General features: G+C 41.1%; 2 protein-coding genes across 7 annotated transcripts in view; both read left to right on the top strand.

The window, feature by feature from the left end:
- The window catches only part of LOC145484986 (COP9 signalosome complex subunit 3-like), a 227,217-nt gene that overhangs the window by 62,533 nt on the left and 154,834 nt on the right, over window positions 1–9,850 (top strand). The window lies entirely within an intron of this gene.
- The window catches only part of LOC145484972 (uncharacterized), a 96,844-nt gene that overhangs the window by 36,123 nt on the left and 50,871 nt on the right, over window positions 1–9,850 (top strand). The window lies entirely within an intron of this gene.

Below are 9,850 nucleotides of genomic sequence, written 5' to 3'. Positions count from 1 at the left end.
AGCAAAGCAGCACTGGTTGACACTGATTAACGTGCCGCAGTGCCTTTCCTTCAATGAAACCGACTCAGTAAACGATTAATGAACTATTAAAATGTGGACCAATTGAAAACACACCTCCCTGCATCTACTCCAGATTAAAATAAAAAAACACAATGCAACAAAAAGAAAATCAAAGCAACTTGTTGGCACATTTAATAAGAGCATCTCTCTCATTCAATAGAACTGACTCAACAATCAAATCCGTGTTTCGTCATTATAATGTAATTACTGCATTATATTGATGGCTAGTTGTAAAAAATATATTCTCCTGTTGAGCCCTGTCACTAAGTGAGTCAATATATTTTCTCCCAACTAGCCATCAGTACAATGCGGTAATGCCGTCTCAACCTTGTTTTTAGTTTTGTATCACAATTTAAGCATTTTTTGATAGAACTTTACTTGGCAAAGAAAAAGCCGAAGAATGTAGACAATTTATCTTCATGCAAACAGAGAAACTTCAAAAAGTGATTTCATTTGTGCACTTTCACTTGCACAGTGACTCACAAAACAACTACTTTGATTGATTATAACCAATAACTTGCCTTTCATCACCTACATAAAAGTCCCTTTTAAATTAAATAGCTCGTAGACATGAACTAATGTACAGTTAAAGAGGTGTGAACTGGATGTAATATATTCGTAACCGGAAGTTGTGTTAAGCTGTTGTATTACCCAAGATGCTTAGAGAATAAAGTTGTTGTGTTGAGCAAGCCTCGTCAACTTGTGTTGTTATGTCACTGAGCCATACTTTTGCTAGTATGTTTCATTTTGGCGACGAGGATGGGATACTCTACATGCACGAAGACGCATGAGAAATCCCGTGAAGTTTTGATTTTCTCTGTGTGAGGAAAAAGGTTTGTTTTCGACCGAGGCAACTTGATCAAAGTTTGAGCACGTGCTATCAAAATGGCGGGAATTGGATTGTTTGGTCGTGTCGGCGAGTTCAGCCCTGAGCGAGAGACTTTTCGTTCCTATGCGGAAAGAATGGAAATGTTCTTCATGGCAAATAATATCATAGAAGAAACAGGCGAGGGTAAAGAGGAAGCCAATCTCGCAGTTGCAAATAGAAAATGTGCTATCTTTCTGACTGAGATTGGACCCGAAGCATATTCTACCCTGAGCAATCTGCTGGCACCAGTGAAACCAAAAGACACTCCTTTTGCAGACATTGTCAAAGCATTGGAGAAACATTACAATCCAGCGCCATTGGAGATAGCAGAGAGTTTTCATTTTGGAACTCGCTATCAAAAACAAGACGAATCCATCAGTGACTTTATTGTGGCCTTGAAGAAGTTATCGATTCATTGTAACTATGGAGAGTTTCTCAACCGAGCTCTGAGAGACCGTTTTGTGTGCGGATTGAACAATCCCAAAATACAGAATAAACTTTTGAACACTGAGGATCTTTCTTTTGAGAAAGCGTGCCAGATTGCAAAGTCAATGGAAATGGCAGAGAAGAACACCCAAGAATTCCGTCCTGTCAGTGCAAGTGATGACAGCCAAGGCATAGTAAATAAACTGGAAACTGTAAACACTAAGGAACCCTCATGTTACCGGTGTGGTGGTGAGCATGCTGCACCTAAGTGTAAATTTAAGTCAGCAAAATGCTAAAAATGTAGCAAAGTAGGTCACCTTGCATCAGTTTGTCGCAGTAAAGATGTTGAGTCTGGCATGAAAACAAAACAACCAGGAGCTAAAGGTACTGTTCATAGTGTCTTAGAATCAAACACAGAAGGTTGTGATGATGATGATGAGTTAGGTATTTATTCCATGTATGCAGTTGGTACAGATAATCCTACCAACAAAAGTTATACTGTAGAAATGACCATAAATGGTTCACCATGTGCAATGGAAGTAGACACTGCAGCTGATTACTCAATAATGAGTAAGAGCACACATTCTCAGAAATTCAGTAATTTTCCACTTCGTCCGTCAAAAGTTGAATTGAAAACCTATACGGGTGAAACCCTTACAGTGTGTGGTGAAATGCTGTGTGATGTAGTGTACAAGGGCCATGAATATACATTGCCAATTATTGTAGCTGATTATGAGAAGAAGCCTACTTTGCTGGGAAGAAATTGGTTAAACCATATAAGGCTTGAGTGGGGTGAAATATTTAGTTTAACAAGATCCGAGTTGGAAAGTGCCAAAAGTCAACTTGATGGATTACTAGTTAAACACAGTGAGTTGTTCAAAGATAGCTATGAGGGCATGAAAGGGTTGGAAGCACACATCACCATGAAAGATGGTGCAAAGCCCATATTTATTAAGCCACGTAGGGTTCCATATGCACTAAAAGATGAAGTCGAAAAGGAGTTGGATAAGTTAGAGAAAAATGGGGTAATCATTAAAACTGACAGATCAGACTGGGCAAGCCCAATAGTAGTTGTGCCAAAGGCTGACAAATTGGTTAGAATTTGTGGGGACTACAAAGCAACCATCAACTCAGCTGTTGAAGATGAGCAGTATCCCCTTCCCACCCAACAGGACTTGTATGCTGCCCTCTCGGGATCAAAATTTTTCAGCAAACTTGATTTGTCGCATGCATATGCTCAGCTAAGTGTTGATAAAGCAAGTCATGAGTACCTGACAATTAGCACACACAAGGGGCTCTATTCCTACACCAAATTACCATATGGGGTTAAATCAGCACCTAAAATATTCCAAGCTAAAATGGATATGATTTTGCAAGGAGTAGAAAAATGTGTGTGTAAGCAGGATGACATTCTTATTGGTGGTGTCAGTTGGCAGGAGAATATCAAAATCCTGGCTGAGGTATTGGAGAGGTTGCATAAATATAACCTGCATTTGAAGATGGCAAAGTGTGAATTTCTGAAGAGGGAAGTTGTCTATTTGGGTTTGAAGATAGATGCTGAAGGTTTGCATCCAGTTGAGGAAAAAGTGGCTGCTGTAAAAAGGGCACCAGTACCACAAAACGTCAGTGAGTTGAGATCTTTTTTGAGCATGGTCCAGTACTATCACCCATTTCTTCCAGGTTTAGCAACCACACTAGCACCATTACATGAGCTCCTCAAAAAGGGTGTCCAGTGGACATGGACAAAAGAGTGTCAGCAAGCATACGAAGCTTGTAAACAAGGTCTCACCAGTGATGCACTGTTGGTGCATTATGATGGGGACCGTGAACTGAGACTTGCTTGTGATATGTCCAGCTATGGAATTGGAGCAGTTATTAGCCATGTGATGGATGATGGCCAGGAGAGGCCAATAGCCTATGCCTCTCGGACACTGAGTTCAAGTGAAAAGAACTATGCACAAATTGAGCGTGAAGCATTATCAATTGTTTTTGGTGTAAAAAAATTTCACCAGTTTTTGTATGCGCGTAAATTTACCCTGATCACTGATCACAAACCATTGTTGGCAATTTTCAATCCAAAATCCGCTATTCCCACACTAGCAGCAGCTCGAATGCAGAGGTGGGCTCTAGTACTTTCGGCGTATGACTATGAGATTGAATACAAAAGATCTGAAGACCATGCCAACTGTGATGCTCTCTCAAGGCTACCACATGAGGACTCCACAGTGGGAAGTGAGGGTGTGGTCTACAGTGTGAGGGTAATTGATGATGATTTTCCAATCACTGCAGAAGATATAGGAAAGGCAACCCTTGTAGATCCTGTACTTGGTAAGGTACATCAATTTGTGATGTCAGGTTGGCCAGAAGGGTGTCCTGATGAGACCCTCAAACCCTATCATAATAGAAGAAATGAGCTGTCCTGTGAACAGGACTGTGTCCTTTGGGGCTCTAGGGTGATTATTCCACCAATCTTTAGAGCCAAAATGCTGGGGCAGTTGCATTGGGAACACCCTGGTATATGTGGTATGAAAGCAATTGCTCGTACATGCATGTGGTGGCCAAAAATGGATCAGGAAATCGAGGAAGCAGTGAGAGTATGTACAGTATGCCAAAATGTTAGAAATGCCCCACCCAGTGCACCCCTGATCCCATGGAAGTGGCCAACTAGACCATTTCAACGGATCCATATTGATTTCTGTCACAAGGGTAATGATTACTTCCTTGTAGTAATCGATAGCCACTCAAAGTGGATTGAAGTGGAACATATGAGCTCTACAACTACTGAACGGACTATTGATGAGCTCCGTTTAATTTTTGCTACTCATGGTTTACCTGAAGAGGTGGTGTCTGACAACCGACCACGGTTTACGTCCATTGAATTTGCCGAATTCATGCACAAAAACGGCATCAAGCACACATTGGTTCCACCCTATCACCCTCAATCTAATGGGGCAGCAGAGAGGTCTGTGAGAGTTGTTAAGGATGCTTTAGTTAAACAAGTGCTTGAGGGTAAAAAGGGCATCTCTATGAAACACAGACTTGCTAATTTTCTATTTCGGTATCGCACAACCCCTCACAGTACAACTGGTGTGACCCCCGCTGAGTTGATGGTGAAGCGTTGCCTAAGAACAAGATTAAGTCTGATTAAGCCTAATCTGGCACAAGTTGTAGAGAATAAGCAAGAGAAACAGAAAATGTATCAGGATTTGAAATGTAAGAGGGAAAGATCCTTTGTAAGAAATGACAGGGTGCGGGTACGAAACTCGAGGGCCAATTCTAAGACTGATAAGTGGATTCCAGGCACTATAATTAAAGTTTGTGGGCCCAGAACCTATGTAGTTAGGACGGGACACAAAACCAGATATGTGCACACTGATCACATGATAAGAGCACATGATAATGTACCAGATGATGTCAGTGAGCCAGATGTTGTGGTGCCTGAATCAAGTGGTCAGAAAATAAATGATGATAATGTGAATCCTCTCAATAGTACTTCTGAACCACATGTAGATCTGCCTGAAAACGAGGATACTGTTGTATCTCCTTTAGTTGTAAGTAGTCCACCTACAGTTTTGTGAAGATCTCAAAGGATTAGAAAACCAGTTGTTAAACTTAACCTGTAACTGTAGGTTATCACTATGTCTTGGGTATAAGTGCATCCTGAAAATCTGGGGGAAAGCAGTGTAATATATTCGTAACCGGAAGTTGTGTTAAGCTGTTGTATTACCCAAGATGCTTAGAGAATAAAGTTGTTGTGTTGAGCAAGCCTCGTCAACTTGTGTTGTTATGTCACTGAGCCATACTTTTGCTAGTATGTTTCACTGGAAAAGTAAAGTTTTTGTTTCATCCCAATACCTCTCGTTCGCCTGTTACAAACACACACAACTCACTGAAGACTGGGACCTACGTTCCTTATACGGAGGGCAAACAATGGAATGAAATCCAAAATGGCATCAGTCCATGAGGGAATTCGAGGGCGCATTTCTTGATGTTACTGGCGCACGCTAGGCATTCATTTTATGGCAGTGGAGGTTAACGCCATGCCTGGACAGGAGACTCAACATGTTGAGTTGTTTGTGAATGATGAACAGCAAAGGAAAGTTGAAGGACTTCATGCGAGAGCAGAATGTAAGCTTAGATCGAACATTATTGTCAGTCAAAATGGTAAGGGCATCACACTGTTGTATCGCTTCATAGACAAACTATCAATCGAATAAACGTCAAGCTTGTAGGTTTTTGAAACATCTTGTGAATTCTTTTGAATAGTTTCATTCGGGTTGTTTTGACACTCAGCTTAATTGCTTTAGCTTAATTGTTTTGAAGGTCATCGAAGGGCTGTACGCTTACCAATACTCAACGAAATATCGTTTTCGGGATTGATTTTTCGTTTAGCTACATGAATTTTTGGTACATTTCTGGTGAAATGTCATCAAAATATCATTCTTAGATCAGCGAATTTTCATGTTACTCAACGAATTTTCTTCGAAATATCACCCGATAAATCATGATTCTTTGCTCGAAATTTCTACGATAATTGGTGGGAACAATAGCCAAATTTCGAGGAAAAAATTTATTTGCATTCTTTTTGCACAGTACTGTATTTATCCAAGAAGTAGTTGGGAATCGTCTTCCAGCATTCCTCTCCAAGCTTGCTCTTTTTTCAATAGTCTTGAAATCCAAGGACGTTTTAGTGACTTGGACATTAACTCAGTGTTTGGTGCACGCAAACCTCCATTGCTATAATTAAGAGACACTACTTTTCATTTAATTTTGTCTTGCTTTTTTCCAAATAAAGTTAAAAAGAAGGGAGTTAGAATCGACATTGAGTACACCAAGACATTAGTTATAAGAACTCTCTCTAACAGAGTAAGGCTCCAGGATTGCCAGATGTCAAGAATAGTGCTTAAGGTAATTCCTCTGAAATAAAAGTGACAATAGATTTTTGTTCAAACTTTGTCCACTAAATATTTGTCACATGATAACTTCAATTTTGAAATAAAAAAGGTGGTTGCCCATGCTCATTAAGGAGCAGTGAAGCATTGAAAATGCCCAATTTTGGCATTATTTAATGCTTATTATAAGAATGCATTCCCAGTAATTGTAAAATCTTTGTGAACCCAGACTCATAAGAACACACATTAAACTACAGTCAATACATTGTGTAGGACACAAATAAACATTTTAAGTTTGATTCAGGAAGAAAGCTAAATCCTTGATTAAAAATTTGAACCAAATTTCTTGACCTGGTTACCGACTGCAAAACAGAAAAGACCACAGTGTATCTGCTATTTTTCTTATTCAATTTTCAGCAATAGAAATTAGATCAGTCTTTTCTCACGCAAAGCTTATGATTAGTTGATTACAATGACTGGAAAAAAATTGGGGTGCCCACGCTCATTGGTGACCTAGAGCCATTTTTCAACTGACAGAGCTCAATATCAAGGCAAATCCATCATGTTTTCAATATGCGCGTGCACGAGCGCGTGCTAATGACGCCAAAAATTATGCGCAGTAAGGATGCGCAATGCAAATGTGAGGAATGACCTTAATTTATCCACTTTTGCTTTGAAGTTTTTTCCCATGTTTTGTTTATGGTAGTAAGAGATAACTATTCCCAGCATTCCAATTGGCTCCTTAGGCCAGTGGAATTCAAAAGGGTTGTCCACGTCGTGCCTCCAAGGGCCGAGCCACAAAGCTTTAGTTTTGGATGGGTTTAATCTCAGACTGGAGGCATCACCGAAGTCACTAAACACTGGAATAGAGTTTTTAACAGATTCGCAGCTGCTACACCAAAGTTAGGTGTTGTCAGTGAACTGACTTATTTTGAATTCTTTTTTAAAAATCTGTATACCTTGTATTTCTTTGTGTTGCCTTATCTTGCATGCCAAGATTTCCACAGCTAAAATAAATACATAAGGCGATAGGGGTAACCTTGTCTCACACCTCTTGTGAGTTGGAGAGGGTTGGTACAGAAGCCATTATTCATAACAGAGCTCTCTGGATTGCTGTAAAGAGTTGATATCCACTGTTGACTACTATCCCCAAAATTGAAGGGAGCAAGCGTCTTTTGAATAAACTCTCATTCAGTGGTATCAAATGCCTTTTTGAAGTCAAGTTGGTTGAGTATCCCAGGGATGTTTTGATTTGTGGTTTGCTCTAGAATGTCGTTAGTTAACCTGATATTTTGGCTGATATATCTTCTCTTTATGAATCCAGTTTGGTCTGGATTGATAAGTTTTACTACCCTTTGTAATCTTTTGGCTATTACTTTTGACGCAATTTTGTAGTCCATGTTTAGTAGAGTAATCAACCACCAATTTGCTAGGCTAAGTAAATTTGAATCCTCTTTCGGTTTAAGATTAATAGTACCTTGTTTGTCGTTTGGTAACACATTCAAAACTGAATTTATTAAGTTGCTGCAAGTAATAAATACATGCTATCTGGATACGTGCGTGACAATGTTGTATAGTGCAATTAAGGTGCAAGTGCATATGATTAAAACATACAAAGGTGCAAGTGAATGTGCGTAGTGTAACACCTTTCCCCTTTTGGAAGATAAAATCAATAATAGAATGTCCATTATATAGTGGACCTAAACATAATTTCTCTGAACTGTTCATGAGTAAACAAAGTCCTTACATCTCTGCAAGAAAGTCATTAAACTAAAGTGTTCATGTAAACAAAGTCTTTACATCTCTGCAAGAAAGTCATTAAAGTGTTCATTCCATAAGGAAGTCGTTGAATCGTGAGGGAAGTCTGCGTTCTCTTGTTGAACGGTGAGGTGGCGGTGTAGGCTCTTGGTCCAACGGCTGATCCGTTTCCTCTGTCCACTTTCAGATGGTAGGGATGCAGTTTCCAATCAGTCCTATTTTTCATCATAGTTGCCCACTGCAGGTTCTGCCTTTGCCTCCCTGATTTGTGCGTGGTTTCGCCGGACTGGTCCCATTGCTGTGCTCACGAGGCAGGACCTTGGTGCGGGTCTTCCAATTACCTCCCCATAGATCCAGGATTGGTGTTTGTTCGTAGGCCTAGGTTTCACATACACTTTTTCTCCTTTTGAGAACTCGGTTAGCGGCGCCGACACCCGCTTGTTGTACTGAGCCTTAGATCTCCGTCTTCTTCCGCAATTTTTTCTTGTACTAGACTTGGGGACACTGTCTGTGGAACAAGTCGACGCGGAGCTGTGGGAATGATGTCCTGCAGTCTTCTAGACATTAGGCGTTGTGCTGGCAAGTAATTGTATCCCTGCTGGGGTGTGTTTCGGTATGCTAGGAGGACCAGATAGGGGTCCTCATGGCGAGACTTTTTCAGAATGTTCTTTGCAATTTTGACTGCGGACTCCGCCTTTCCGTTCCCTCGGCTGTGGTATGGTGATGATTTGCGTATGATGAAACCGTATTCTCAAGCAAAACGTGAATATTCATGGCTTTCAAACTGTGGGCCGTTATCGGTTATGCACTCGTCTGGAATTCCATGTCGAGCAAATTGTCTTTTCATGGCTCGAATAACTGTGTTAGCTGATGTGTTCCTGCTGAGGGGGTCTAGTTCAAAGAAGTCGCTGTAATGGTCGACCATAACGAGGTAGTTGCTTCCATCCAGCTGAAAAAGGTCGGCACTTATTTTGGACCACGGTCTAGTGGGTATCTCATGGGATTTCATTGGTTCTTGCGGTCACTCAGTTAGGTATTGGACACAAAGTCCACATGATAAACATTTCTCTCTGATTGCTGCTTGCATTCCTGGCCAGAAGAGGGACTCGCATGCCCGTCTTATACTGCTGTCAGCTCCCTGGTGTGCTTTGTGTATTTTCTGTAACATCTCGTCTCGTAGAGTGGCTGGAACAATAACTTGATGGGACCTGTAGAGGACACCATCATAAACTGAAATTTCATCTCTGAAATTCCAGTACAGTCTCGGGTGCTCTGGGGTTTCCTTTCTTTCTGAAGGCGACCCATTCAATACCACCGTGTGTAGGGCTGCTAGAACTGGGTCTTTGGCGGTTTCTCGTCTTATTCGTTTGAGTGTGTTGGGTGTAACTCGGTTTGGTTCAAGATCCATCTCAGCTATTTCCAAACGGAACACTTCGCATTCTTGCTTGGCAGTGGAGGAGGGCTGACCAGTGACGGCTGCACGAGACAAGGTGTCCGCAACGTAGAGTTCCTTTCCTTTCTTGTATCGGACAGTGAACTGATATCTTTGCAACTTCAGCATCATTCTTTGCAGTCTGCGAGGAGCTTTGTTGAGAGGCTTCTTGAATATTGTCTCAAGCGGCTGGTGATCTGTATGTACCGTTATGTCGTGCTTTCCGTATAGGTACTGGTGCCACTTATCCATGCAAGAGACGATTGCAAGGCACTCTTTCTCAATTTGGGCGTAGTTCTTCTCTGTGCTGTTGAGGGTATGTGATGTAAAGCAAACAGGTTGATCATTTTGTAGCAATACGCCACTGATGGCATCTTAAGATGCATCCACTTGTAGCGTCACGGGAAGGGTTGC

The sequence above is a fragment of the Orbicella franksi genome, chromosome 4 (assembly GCF_964199315.1).
Source record: "Orbicella franksi chromosome 4, jaOrbFran1.1, whole genome shotgun sequence".
Classification (NCBI taxonomy): Eukaryota; Metazoa; Cnidaria; class Anthozoa; order Scleractinia; family Merulinidae; genus Orbicella; species Orbicella franksi.
This window is presented reverse-complemented; position numbering and strand designations above follow the sequence as displayed.